This window comes from Anoplopoma fimbria, chromosome 3 (genome assembly GCF_027596085.1).
Source record: "Anoplopoma fimbria isolate UVic2021 breed Golden Eagle Sablefish chromosome 3, Afim_UVic_2022, whole genome shotgun sequence".
NCBI lineage: Eukaryota > Metazoa > Chordata > Actinopteri > Perciformes > Anoplopomatidae > Anoplopoma > Anoplopoma fimbria.
In genome coordinates, this window is record NC_072451.1 from 13,981,368 (window position 1) to 13,996,887 (window position 15,520).

The following is a 15,520-nucleotide window of genomic DNA, read 5'->3' on the forward strand; positions in this document are numbered from 1 at the left end:
GAGATTGCGGCGACAACACACACAGGAGGCTTTGCCCTGCTCCGCCACACTGTCAAATCTGTATTCACACACAAACTCACACACACACACACACAAATCTCTAATAGATTCTCGTCTTGACACTCAATTCCGTGGCGAGACGATCCTGCTTTATCCCTCCCTGCATCAAATATTTAAACACTTGTATTAGTGGCTGTGTCATCCCCTCAAACACCCGCAGCTTAGGGCGCCAATCTCCTCTTCTTCTTCTTCTTATTTTCTTATTTCTTTGCTGTCTCTCCTCCACACCGCTCCTCATCCTCCACCTCTAATATCCACAATGTTATCACCTGCTTGCCTCCCTCCACCACCACCACCCTATCATTTTATATTTCCAATACTTCAACCTTTTATTTTTTTCTCATGAAGGAGTGTGACAGAAGGAGGGACACAGAGGAGTTTTTTTTTTTTGCTCACATGTTCTTTTCAGGCTTTTTGTCGCGGGCCGAGAGCCCCTTTCAATCTCAAGAGGCGAAGCTCTACAGATTGCAACAAGGAGAGAGGGAGATGGAATGGAGAAAGCTGGATGAAGGAGGGAGGGGAAAGGAGAAGGTAGAGGGGGACATAGAGGGTATAGAGAGAGAGAGAGAGAGAGAGAGGGGAAGGGAGTGAGGATCGGTGGCGGCGGCGCGCTTGAATGATGTCTTTCAAGAGGAGCAGTCTAGCTTGTCAAATCGCCGGCTGCGAAATGAATTGGCATATCTGTTTGGGCGCCCCGGCGCGGAGATGTCGCGCCACGCCGCTTTCGTATTCCCCGATAAGGCCAAATAACGCAATTGTCAGAGAGACAGAGAGGAGTGTGACAGAGAATGAGAGAGTAGAGCCGGTTAGAAGAGAGCGGCGGTGGAAGGGGGGGGGTAGGAGAGCCAAACTGGCAACAATGGAGTGTGTATGACAGACAGACGGAGCTGTTTCTCCTGATATTCCTCGGGTCTGCGGTTGCTGTTGCGGCGGGGCTAATACGAAACCTTTTAAAACCACTCAACACATGAATCTGCCCGGCTTAAATCTGATTGCCTGCCATTGAAGTTTACCACCTCAAGGCTAAAGCCGCTAACACCATGACCTAACTGTTTCTTTTTTTTCTTTTGCAAGATTATTACAGGGCATATCTGCTTTAGAAAGCACACAATGAGAAATATAGGATGATGAGAGGAGGAGAAGGTACGGAGGTCACAAGCTGGACTTGAACGCCACACGGTGAACACGCCTCGACCTCCTCAGCAGATGTTAGGGCCTCTTGGCCCAGATATCATTCTCTCGGAATGTGGTGGAAATGAGACGCTGGTTCGCTTCCACCGTGCGAACAGATGACTTGTCCTGCGTGTTTTCGTCAAATCGTGACCGAAATAACGTCCAGGTATCACTTCAAAATGTTGTCCTTGATGATGCTACATTTTGAACAACAAATTGATATAGGAATCGGTAGAAGGGGAGGGCTAGTTAACGTTAGCCATTAGCAGCCGGTGGGAAGCACGGTCCTGCTTGGCTAACAGCTAACGCTGACGGAGCTTGCAACTTGAATAAATACAGTTGTTTGAAAGCAATATGTTTACAGCAATATAAAATGGATCTTATGTAGGTCATTTTGTCCTTATTATAACCTTATAACTTTTGGTTTTACCTCCAAAAAGAAGTGATTGTTATTCTGAACCAGAAGTTATCCTTTAAGATCACAGCGTTTGTAGCATTTTTTTGTCCTCTTCCACCAGACCTTCTACCTCTTGTGTCTACACATGAGTGTGGTGGGTGGGGGGGGGGTAGCGTGATGTGTCACCGGGCGGTTCAGTGTCGTACTGTCCGACAGTAGACTACAGTCAGGTTTGGGTCTGACAAACTGAGACTTGTTTGTTCAGCAGCACCGAGTCCAACCAGGGGAGAGAGGGAGAGTATCGTTAAGGGAGACCACTGTCTCCACAGCTTGTGATGAGGGGTGTGAGGAGACGTACGGTAACACACACACACACACACACACACACACACACACACACACACACACACACACACACACAGAGTGGTGGTGGTGGGGGGGGGGGGGGGGGGGTAGTTTGGTAGTGGATCAGTGTGTGACAAACTGAGGAGGCTCTTTTGAAGCTGTAGTCCAGTAGGAAAGAAGAGGAGAAGGAATGGACAGACTTGTCTTGTTGAGAATTACCACTGCAGCGTTCTTTAGTGTGTGTGTGTGTGTGTGTGTGTGTGTGTGTGTGTGTGTGTGTGTGTGTGTGTGTGTGTGTGTGTGTATGTGTGTGTTGGGGAACACAAAGGTGAGTCTTCTCAGGTTCACGGTTACTGAGAAATATGCAAGAGAAACAAAAAATGCTGTCAGACTCTTGCAGCATTTTGTACATGAACACCTAGAGCATACACACACACACACACACACACACACACACACACACACACACACACACACACACACACACACACACACTCACCTATGATAAAGTATCTCGCTATTGTGCAGTGTGAATAAGTGAAGTTTACGGACAGTTTACACACTCATACGTACTTCTAACCCATTTCAGATAGAGATTAATGAAAACAAGCAAGCCAATATGTTATTAACTGAATGCTTTACCAGACGATTTAGCACCTGTATCTTATTTTTTATATATTATTTAAAGAAAATCACACATTTTTCAAAAATATCTATATATTTTTCTTATTGTATCATTATCACTGATAAAACCAACTGATAGTTAGATTTATTAAAAAAGTGGGACAAAAGAATTGGAGCGCTGCAGCCAACAATGGTTTTGATTACTGATTTATATGCTTGTTTTTTTTTTTTTTCAATCTATCTATGAGTTGTGAAAATGCCCAGTAGAACATTTTGTATTCAGATCGTTTAAATCCAAACATTGTCAGTTTACAGGGATCTAAGAGCAGCAAATCCTCACATTTGAGAGGTTGAAGCCAGAGGATGTTTGATTTAAATGGTGAATATAATATATTTCCGGATTAATTTTGTATTTGCTTCACTAATCTGTTACATGACTGAAAAATGGCAGTATGAGAATGTCAAACAATAGTTACTTTCTGAAAACCACAGTTACTTTCTCACGACATTGGTATTCAAACACTCTGGAACGGCAGAAAGATGAGCATGATTTTCTATAAATACTATATATTTGTGATCAGTCAGCGACATCTGGTTTAAGGAGCTTTCTTTGCTTCTCCGTCACCAACACTTTGCCCCCCTCCATCCGTCTTTCCCCTCAGCGGTCGGCCCATTAGCTCGGTGGCCAGCGGACTATGACAGGGCGGCCTGGTCATGGCAACACACAGCTGTAACATGGATGGCGCCTTTCACATTAGTGTGGTGAACAAGGGGGAACAGGAGCAGGAGCTTTTCCATTAGCGCCTCCCACGATGTGCCAAGATCCTGACAGAAGGAGAGAGCGAGAGAGAGAGAGAGCTATAGGGACCGTGTTTTCAAGTGGCTGATTCTAAACAGTATGACAGTGACCTGAGCCACGCTTTGGGCAGGACCATCACTCTATATTCATACACTGAGAGAGTGGGCGTACTGTAGCATTGTGTACAGTTCACATTGTGTAGTTCCCACTCCAAATATCTGTAAGAAAAAATGGACTCCAACTCTAAGATGCTGAAGAAATTCTAAATGATTGAAATACATAGTAATGAGTACAAAATGTATGTTTCTAAGTTTTGGATCTTGATTTAAAATTACAAAGTCGAACATTAATAGATTTTTTTTTTTGATGGGTCTTTAAAGGGTTTTTTCTCAACTTGATTTTTAACAATGTTGTGTTTTTGTCTTGGTACCTAAAGAAACTGACACATTGTTGGATTGGAGAAAGGTTTTCTCTCGTCATAGCAGGAATAGCAAAAAAGCTGTTAACCATGGGAAGAAGAATAGGTCAATTGTTTTATCGTTGCTGTTGTACATGTACAAAAAAAAGTGTCAGATTAGAATATAATATTTTCTTCTTAATAAGTGAAATGTGTTTTTTCCTTGTTGATTTGTCGCAGTTGGGAGCCATTGAATACAAGAGATTATTACTTAGATACATTTACACGTACGTGAACATTTTTATTTAAACATCCCAACTCTGAGATACATAGTATCAGAAAAGTATTTGTTCAAGTTAGCTATTTAAAAGTCTGCCTTTCAAAGTAAAGCACCAGCAATTCTTTTGTATAGCCGCCACAAAGTTGAAGGACTTACAAGAGAAAAATTAAAACAAAAGAATGGTAGGAATGAAGCGGCAGAGATAAGAGAGATAAGATATGATAAGATTATCCATTATACGTCCCACAGCGGGCACATTTACAGTATTAAAGCAGCAAAGGGGAGAGGGCAACAAGAGGCGTCGGTAAAAAAAACTTTAGTTCACATATGAAACAGGAAATATGAAATGTTGATATTGCACAGAATATTGATATTGCCCTATGGTATACATTGATATTGATATAGCACATGAGTGTCTGAATGAAGAGGCTGATAATTCCTGACTTTAACTCTCTTCTTTGGGTTAAGCTCAAAAAACACTAGATCCTACAATTCACACAATGCAACTGGAAACACTACGGTGTGTTTCTGTTGCTCCATGTTTGCCTGACAGACGGACACTTCCTTTGTAACAGAGGCCCTCTGGTATAGATTTACAGTTTTCTCAGACTTGACAAGTTTAGACTTAATATATCTCTTAGAAGGATATGGAATATGCAACTTAATTTAAGCCCATAGTTCCTCATAAATGCACCTCACAAATTTAAACATGTTTTTTTCCCATGATGCCTATAATTTCAACATAAATCTATTCCTTTCCTCTTTGTCTTTTCCCCAAAGCCTTGAGGTATAATTACCACAGAGCCGTTGAAACGGATTGCGTAGCATTTCATCAATGGTGTTTGTTTTTTAAAATATCGTGGTTTCTTCTTCATCTCCAAAGGTGTAGCGGCGACATCTCTTTTGATAAAGTGATCAAATGATGAGGGCCTCATTTGCTGTGATCACAGGGCCACACATTCCCAAGTCTATCTACTTCTTTATTTATTTTATCTTTTTGTGTGTGTGTTTCAGTGTCTCCTTGTTCTCCCGTCTGCTCCCTTGTAATTTGACGTGGAGATGCTTGTTATGGCCGATCAAAGACAGCCATCTGTGGTCTGTCAGCTTCCCTCAGACTGAGTGGGAGGTGAGACGAGATGATCCACAACACCCATATCAGACGTAGAGGGAGTTGATGAGAGACACGTGCATTTACTGGGGTTTGCCATAGGATAGAAACGAATAATTAAAACCAAGAGGACAAAATGATTTGAGAGACAGGAATGGGTTTACATACGTTTCTTTTCTTTATTTTTGATCATTTTGTGTTCCCGGCCATTTCTGATCATTTTGGGAGTAACAACAGATTTCTTAAAGTACAAAACATTTTTGTTGATATAAAATAAATGTAAAGTAGTCAATAAAAAAGCGGGAAATAAACAGATTTGAAAAACTAACGGCATGTCAAGTATATCGCTCCCCACACACAGTACTCTACACTACACTTGACCTTGGGAAAAGTGTGTGTAACAAAAATGATGTCAACTAAAGGCCGACTTACTGGCTTTTTTTTTTTGCTTTTTTAAACTTTCACATTATCTCACTGTCTTCATCAAAGAACATAACTGGCTCCGGTGTCGTCATAGTTTGTCATCATGTAAATACAAGATGCTTCTCACTCTCAATTTACTTTTTTACTCTGTTTTCTGCATGTTGAGCAATGACTTTACAAAATCAAAAAAGCTAAGTTACAATATAATTTTTTCTATGAAATGTCAATCATCATCAAGCAAGGCCTACTGCGCTGTTTAACTGCACTTGACCTTACTGCAAGAGGTCCTCTTCTGTGGCCATTGTTCTTCTCTGTCAGGTCCTGTACGTACTGTAACATTTTCATTAAGGAGTGGCTTTGTAAGGACAGAGCTTTAAAGAGGCTGTTTCATGATTTAAAAAATAAATCAAAAAATCAAGAGAACGAATTACTATCAGTAATACATGGACATGAATCATGACATTTCATACTGGACATTAAAATATCCTCTACTAATGCTGATTTCGATGCATAGTCAGTGATGGGGACAAAAACAAGGGTCGTGGAAAAATGTATTGCAAACTTTATGTGACGTTATTATGAGGCTTCAGCTGTAACTCAAAAGACGGAAGATGGAAGATACTTGATATTTCTAACTCAGATGGCTGCAGCCTTATTACAACTTCTGATAAACTTTGGAGTGCGTGTTTGCGTAGAACGACAACTGTGGACTTAAAATGAGGTGTTTTTAGTGCCACAGTCCTGGTAACGCACACGCTGGCTGACAGATGCACCTCGACAGGATTGTAGTCTTAATCAACTTCACCAGTTACACCAGTGCTTCTACTGCTGTGACAAGTCTTGCCTATGATGAATCTTGTTGGGGTTTTTTTGCTCATTGATCCCCTTCTGTTTAAGCTTTACCTTCACACTCTACTTTTTGTGAATCGTTCAAAATTTCCCCAAAATATTATAATTCATTCAATTCAACTGGCAATTCCACAACACTATCTTGCCTTATAGCCACGTAAAAACACAGTACTTTCAGTATGGCATTTTACATCAAGTTATTCTGAGATTACACAGTGCTAGATGAATGATCAATGGGGATAAAATAGAAGAAATTTCCCACTGATGTTTTCGTCACAATGTATGTAAATTGCATTGCAATTTCTTCCAAGTGCGTGTAATGGTGACCGTCCAATAAGTGGTCCTCCGATAAGTGCATACGGGCACAAGATGTAGCATGACAAGACAATAGCCGGCCCATGATGAAGGGCACACATTACATGGAGCAAGACACGGATATGGACGGGACAGGACACTGCAGGCATGTAATGATACAAGACCCTCATTACAGAGGACAAGACACCGCAGAGGACAGGACATAAAGTGATCGAACCCTCTCCAGAGAGATAAAAAGAGATGAGAATGGCAGCGCGAGGGACAGGGGGACAGGAGAGTTGGGGAGAGGACGAAAGAGTGAGCGAGAAGGCGCGATGAAATAGGAGGACAACTCCACTCAGAGAGACCCTATCGCTCAAAGTAATGATGATGTCTTAGTTGGTTAAAAAGCAGTGTTAAGTATTGGCCGTGTTGAATATCAGGGGGAGCCGGCGCGGAGAGATGGATGGCATCTTAAGTAACAGCATCCTGATAGATATGTTGGCACGGAAGCCAAGCATGACGCGTACTGTAAGGAGAGGAGGGCGTGGAGTATTACAGGGGGAGGGAAAAGGAAAGAGAGGTGGAGAGAGTTGGACAAAGAGGCTGATACTGACATTTCCTACAGAAAGATGCATACTTATTCAGAATAAAAAGTAACGTTGTTGCCATATTTTATATGGAAAAGTGAAAAGAATAAGCAAATGAGTGCCATAACTATTTGTTGATATCAGAAAGTCAATGGCGGTATGGTATCACCAAACTAAATTTGAACTTGCAGCTTCTTACATGACAATCGAGGTAAAAGATGAAGTGATGATAACCAGGGATTTTTTTTTGGAAGCCAATAAAAAGATAAATAAAAAGTTGTCCATTCCTTTCACAAACTAGTGTTGACAGTAGGGAGATTAAATCATACTATATACCGCATTTTTTTATTTTATTTTTGCAATGCATGTTAAGATTATTTTAAAAATGCTAGATTTTTATCAAAGGAACCAGAGCAGATGATGTCACGTACAGGACAGAGAATTACTTAACGAGACTAAAGGCCTTTATACACCAGGGGAGGGTTGTTTTTGTTCAGTTAATTCAAAAGTCAATGTATTTTTGCGAACTGTTGTTTTGTCATTTGTACATTAAGGCAGAGTGGAAATGTTACGTGGCCAAAAGAAAACCACGTAATTTCTATTTGGAGGAGGTTGATTTTTTCATCGACCAAATACGTTGTGTAGAATATATAATATAATGTACAACAACACGGCTGCTCTGGAACGGAACCATGACAGTCAACTTTATTACTCCTTTTAACTTTCTACAAGGCAGTGCCGACCAGGTCCACTGTTTCTGTTCTTACCTTTCAAAATAAAAGCCCTAGACGTACACAATGCGTAACTGTTTACAAGAGGGAACTCAAATTCCCTCAGAGCTTTTCACCGAAAGGAAACTCAATACAATAGCTCACAGTAGGTTGGGCTATACAACAATTTACCTCAGACAGACTGCCAGAAGATGCACTGGGCCCAAAGGGTCCTGGCTCACTCTGCCTGCTCAAATCTCTTTAAACCTTTTATTGAAAAAATTGCAACTTTGGCAAATTCACATCACATTAATAATTGTTTTGCAAATATTTGCAGGCATTTATTTCCACATTTGAATGAAGTTATCGTCATGCCCCCGGTGTGCAAATGCCTAAAGACTCTACAGCCATGCTCGCAGCTCTGTGAGGCATTATTTGGCCTATTAGCATACTAATATGCTCTAAATTAAATGTTTTGTAACTTTAGGATGCTAACCTCAGCTGAGGCTTGTGGGAATGTCATTAGTTTTGTAGACATTCAGACATTAACCTAGGTATAAAAAATTTGACTTGATAATGGGGCTACATGAAAGTCAGTGGGATTACCTAAGAAGGTTACAGGTTATCCCATGGGGAACATGAATAAAATCCCATAATAATCCATCCAACAATTGACACATTTCACACAGAAACTAAAATTATAACCTCATGGTGGTGCAAGTGGAAGAGTCAGTGTATCACCAAGGCCAGTAGGGTTCAACCTCTGATGACCATGAATTCCTTTTCCAAATTATATACCAATCTATTTCATATTTACCTGATATTTCAGTCTGGATCAAAGTGGTGGATCGAAAGCCCTTAATTGTTACATCCATAGAGCCAACGACTAATTCAGTCAAGCAATCAGTACAATTCAATCCAAGGTGTTCATCCCGGTGTTTTCATTCTTATCTCAGTCCTGCTGTCTGATTGTTCTCTTCTGTGGCTGTTAACGCAAATAAATCAGTGTATTGTGTGGATTTATTCATTATGTGTATGTTTTTCTAGGTTACCATAATTTAACAGACTTTTCCCATCTTAAAGAAATACTTTAGTTAACTATATCTACTAATAAGTCCCACTGAGTAAATTATAATGTATTATCACTTAATGATCATGTTCCTTTTGTTCATTTAAAATTTATTTTTTTGCAATGCAAGTATTTTCTTGACAAGTAAATTATAAATAAAAGTAAATAAATAGTAACAAATAGTAAATAAATAATACGTTCTGATTATTAACTGTAATACTTTTGTTTGTTGGATACGTAAAAAATACAATAAATGGTTAGGAGGATATGTTATATTGTAGGAGTGTGGGAAACAAAAAGGGCATTATATTAACCCACTGAATCTTCCAATGGGTTAAAAAATGTATACATAACCCTCAATAGGTTGAAATTGCTCAATGTAAATGACACCTTTTGCATCATTTTCATTTCAATTTTATTTTGGTAAAAGCAAGGTTTGTTTGTCATCAAGATAATATGTTTCTAATAAAATAAAAAAGCAGACAAACCTGAAACTTGCCTTTGAAAATATGTCCATTTATCATCACCTTTAGACTGCTCTCACCCTCGGAGGGTTATTTTGTGTGATGGGACTGAACCAGCCCTCCTCCTCAACCACTCCAATAAGTGTTTTTCAATTACTGCTGTCAGCCGGTAATCATCTAGTGATGAATAGTCTGATATCCAGCCTTTATATTCATCTGCCTTCTTTGTTAGATTGTTTCTTGACAACGCTGCACTGTGTGTGTGTGTGTGTGTGTGTGTGTGTGTGTGTGTGTGTGTGTGTGTGTGTGTGTGTGTGTGTGTGTGTGTGTGTGTGTGTGTGTGTGATGCTGAGGTAATATATTTTTTTTTATTATTTACAAAGTATAGAAGGTGAGATTAAATGAATGGCAAAGTTAATGAATTTTGCCTTGTTTAATTTTTCATAACACAAACGAATATAAATGCTGATTTTCTGAACAGTTAAACCGTCCATTCCTGAGCAGAAGCTGAAGACTTTTATTTTGATCAAATATTCATGATTATTACTCATCATGGATAATTATTGCAATTTGTTTCTCTTTTCAAGCTATTTTGGTGCTAATAACAAAAGCACAAGCAAAAGTGGCCTAATACTATCATTAGAAGCATTATGTAAATACAGTATTATGCAGAAAGCATGTAATTGCACCAAACGAATGAACGTGCAAAGCCGAAAGGGAAAACACTGATTTTATTACTTTTGGCTCATTAAAGTAGGAGCAGAGTGGTCAAACATTAACACTGGGAAATGGAAATTACTCCCATTTAGATGCTTATCTTAAGTACATGGAGGAAACAAAAACAATACAATGGTTATGAAGTAATATGACTATATCATTGCCAGGCAGCAGGGCTGGGAGTTTAGGGAAAGATGGTGTTCTTGTGAGAGTTTTGTAAAGTTTGTTTTTCCAACCTTTAACAGAGCCTGAATTTCCAACCGTGATGGTTATATAAACAAAGTGTATCCTCGTAACAATCCTGGGATTTGCAGATTGACATTATTGTCTGGTGCTAGATTTCAAGACTGTAGCCTGCACATTGCATAGAGGGGGAAGAATGTGGACTTGATGGGGGTCTAGCAGCACATGTTTGCCCCCCGGCCCCTATCAGGGCTCTGTGGCGCCACAGACACTAGAAAAAAAAATGCTACGACAATTAAAGAATGCTCTCTTGTAGCGTTGTGTGATGCTGTAAAAAAGTTGACACTTTTTTCTTCTTGAAGGAAGTAAGGGAAAATAATAATTGTGTTGCTGGGTGTGAGCCCACAAGTCCAGATGTCTCTCTGTCATCCAGTGAGTGTATGTAATTCTGTTAAGTTGTAGTTTCTTGAAAGCAGCATATTTAGAAAGATAGTACACACACACACAAATTCCACACATAAACTCGCGTCCATTAGCAAAAGCAAACACTTCTGGCATTCCGCTACAGCCGACAAGTCTCTGTCTCTTCTTCAACCGTACTTACATGTTAGAAATGTTACAAAGTCATTTCCGAGAAACAATAAAATGGAATACATGTGCCGGGTGGGAGAGGACTCCCTGCCCTCCCCTTCTCCCCCCTCTCCGCTCTCCATCTATCACATCCAGCAGGTACCACAGGCCACTGACCAAGCCTGTCCTCCCGTCATTAGCCCCGCGTTCTCCCCACGCGATCCGTGTGGCTACCCCTGTCTCCCTCTCTCCAGCCCGGCACCCCATAATAATATCTCTTTCAACCTTCACACCGTGATAAATAGGGGTGCGCAGAACAAAAGGGATGGTGGCGGGAGGGGGGGACCAGGGGGGTGAAGTGTAAGAGAATTAGGGGTAAAGAAAGAAAAAGAGGGGATGTCTGACGTGGTCCCTGTGTTTTGTGTGGATTTATATCATGTAGTACCAGGCTTTTTGTATTTCCTAAAATAAGAATTAAAATGTTACTTTATGGGTCATTATGAGAACCAAAGTGTTAAGAATTACACAGTAAATAAAGACTTTGGGGTGGATGATGTATCCAAAACCTTTATTTTTTATTCAGTTAATAAATTATTTTAAATTACGGTACCGTAATTCATCAAATTTGAGCATATTCTTCCTTATTTCGAACTTCCATAGAAACAAAACCAAACTGCCTCATTAGCCAAATTTTTGTTAACAAACAAAAGACTCAAAAGAGTAAAACTCAAAATTCATGGAGCTTTAAGGTTCCTGAGAACAATCTTTTCAAGTGTAAATTAATACCAGTGAAATATAAAAATCAATCAAATTCTTTTTTCAGCTACACCAAAAGAAAAAAAAGAAATAATTAAGCTTTACTGCAGGATTTGCTCATCTTTCATTTCAAAGTTGCATTTCATATCACAAAATATACTACTGTGTTCCTCTTCTCAGGTTGGTTGGGATGCCTCCTGATCTGTATGTAAAACTTCACTCTCCTCCTCCATGTCTGCCCCAAATCACTTCACCTTATAAGACTTAAACTGTGCTCCTTGAAGTGAGTCCTGCTGACATCACACTACCATCTAGAAAAGTATAGATCTCAACCAGCTGTTTCTCCGCTTCTCTCCTAAGCAAAGGAGAGTTGTCATTGCCGAGATAACTCAGAAATGCAGGGAGGGAATTTCTTCAAATTTGGCACAAATGTGAATTTAAGGATAACCTGTTTGGAATTTAGAGGTGAAAGATTTAAGGAGACTATCATGTCTGTTCCATTCTTGTGATATCCTGGGAACGCCTAGAGCGGATTTATTCAAATTTGGCACAAACGTCCACATGGACTCAAGATGGACTGAAGTTTGTAAAACTTAAATTAATGACCTCATTTATTTGACTAGGTAACTTATTAATGGAGTCAGTAATAAGCACAGGTTTATGTGAATACACCACTTTGATGTTGGTAAAACAACTCAAAAGTGCTTTTTAAAAACCATTTTCCCACAAAAAATAATTAAGATATTATAATTTCTATAACATGAGGCATATATAACGTGAATTTCTAACATGCTCTTGAATATGTCATGATGTGGACTTCTCTGAAGGTTCCTAAGGTTGCTTCTCTCCTCCACTGACGATTAAACTCTCTCTCCCACCGTCTCTTTGTCTTGTTGATTCATCTAATCGCGCAAATAGTGATAATATAAAAAAAAAAGAAAGATCCCTCAGCTCCACCAAGACAAAAAAAAGAGGGGGATGGAATCATTACGCAGAATCCCCTGAGACATGTTTTGAGTTTGATGTTTGAGTCATAATTAAAAAGTCTCAATCCCTGCTCTCATAATATCTGTGTGATTTATTAGCACCGCTACAAATTACTGCCTTTTTTTCTTTTCTTTTTTTCCTCCCTGTGAGATATGTATGACATTATTACACTTCAACAGTTAAGCAGATTGTTGCGTGTGGACTTCTCTTTCTCTATCTTTTTGCGCTTTAATCAGTGCTTTTCATGTCCTGGATCGTCATCTTCATCACCTGCTGAGATGAAGGCTCATCAATGGGGTGTTGGGTTGCTGTGACAAACTAGGTGTGTGTTTGTGAGGGAAACAATATGTCAAGGTTGTTCATTATTTTTTTATCCCTCCATCTCATGTAACTCTAAACAGTGTGGAACTGGCCTGGACTTCCCCTCCCTCTTCCCATCCATTCCTCCATCTTTCCCCCCCAGCCTTCCTTCCATCCATCTCTCCATCCACCCTTGCCGCCCTCCGTCTCTCCCCAACTTGATTTAAGAGTTGCCCTCATGGCTTTGACACATCGGTATTTCTATCAGAGAGGATTAGTGTGTGTGTGTGTGTGTGTGTGTGTGTGTGTGTGTGTGTGTGTGTGTGTGTGTGTGTGTGTGTGTGTGTGTGTGTGTGTGTGTGTGTGTGTGTGTGTGTGTGTGTGTGTGTGTGAGTGAGAGAGAGAAAAGATATCCACGATGATTCAAATATAATAGCTCAGTATTGCTGCAGTCCTGTTCAGTTGCAGAGATTAATAAATGTGTGTGTGTGTGTGTGTGTGTGTTCGCCGTCGTGTGTGCATGCATGTAAGATTGTGTGGCTACACATTACAGCCCAGACAGTAATATCTGCCATGCATACATTATCCGTCCTCCCTATTATCCACAAATGGCAGGCGGTAGAATCATCCTCTCAGTCTAGGTTGGTGTCTCTGAGCGGACTGGACTGCTGTGCCCTCCCCACCCCCACCCACCAGTCAGAGGTTAACATAGCAATCAGGACGGGACCGCAGATGGAGGCGGGCCTTTTTAATATTATCTTAATATTCTCAGCAGCTGGTTAATTGTTAAAGGACAGTGCAGTCCTCACCAGTCTCCCTCAAAGTCCCGGTGATCTCCCCCAAAGGCCTAAGAGCGGGCCGCCTGCAGATTGGTGGGGAGCAAGAGGAGGAAACAACTAGTCCCTGCAACGACACGTGGACCTGGTTTATAGTTGTTGTTTTTATTTCAATATTTACTCTGATTTATTCTGATAATTTGTGTTGCGGAACACGTCACAATGCACGTGGACAAACTTACCTTTGCAATGTTTTTCCGGCCTTGCCTGCTTATATGTCCTGCTACAATGTAAGCACAGCACAGTTAGTCCAGTCGGTTCACCCATAGCCTGTATATAAGAATTGGACTTGGTCATTGGGACGTCACCCATTGGTTTGTGGACTGACATTTTGAAGCCTCGAGTTCTGCGATTTCGCCATCGCCATCTTGGATAACAGCCGTCGCCATGTTGTTGTTTTTTCGCAGCCAATGAACAGAAGTTACCATACTTGGATGGAATGTGGATTAACGGAGTACTGTACGATTTGAGAGAGCTAGCATGATTTGAAATTAGCTCTGGTAGCACAGGACTCCCTGCCCCCACCCCTCGACAGTAAGCACCGCTTTCGCAGCCAATGAACAGAAGTTACCATACTTGGATGGAATGTGGATTAACAGGTTTATAGCCGATACAGAATTCGTTTTTGTTTCGATTGCCCATAAGTTATTTATTGCTGTCAGCTTCAACTGGTATCACTGGAAACCGTAGCAGTGACCTGTCAATCACAGTAAGCCCGCCTTGAAACATACTTACATGCTTTATGGTCTATTTGACTCTAAATGGACCATCATTTACTGAATGAACATCATGCTGTATAAGAGAAGACCATAAACTCATGTTTACAATGTTTACTGAGGTAATAAATTAAGTGAGCAGTAGGGTTATTTTCTCAAAGACTTCTATACAACCAGACTTCTTTTTGCAACCGGAGGTGTCGCCCCCTACTGGTCATTAGAAAGAAAGCAAGTTTTAAGATGCTTCCACATCGGCTCCACTCGACCGAACCGATGGTGGCTGCCTGGGAGGGACTGATCTAGGACATGTTAGCTTGATTGAGGACTGGGGGCGTGGGGAGGCAGCCATCTTGTACCAAAGAAAACTTTTTAAAACTCCAACGTTGTCCTATTCAAATTTTGTATTCTCAGCTAGCCTACCACTGGTAACCATACAGTCAGGTTTGTTAAGAGGTGGTGTAAGTGTGAATCTCGAGCTTCACTGTGAGGACAGGCTAAGCTAGTCTGCGATGGTCGGTTAAATCCTCTGAAGCAAATGAGCATTGTAGTGGAGCGTAATGTAACATTTAAAGGCCTTTACACAGCAGGGGGCGTTTTTTCTTCGTGAGATTAATTAGCTCATCAAAATATTTTTTTGAAAAAATAATTATGAGCACTTTAACACAGAGCGTGAATATTAAGCGGCATTAAAACAATGTAATGGTTCATCAAAGTGAAATCTTTTTTTTTTTGCTTCCGCATCGCGGATAAGGCATAGACCTTGACGTTATGTTGAACAGACGTATTCATATCATACAAAAAAATGTATAACAAAAGGGAAGCTTCGTAGTCTGAACCAAGGCGGCAAACTTTATTGCCCCTTTCAACCTGATT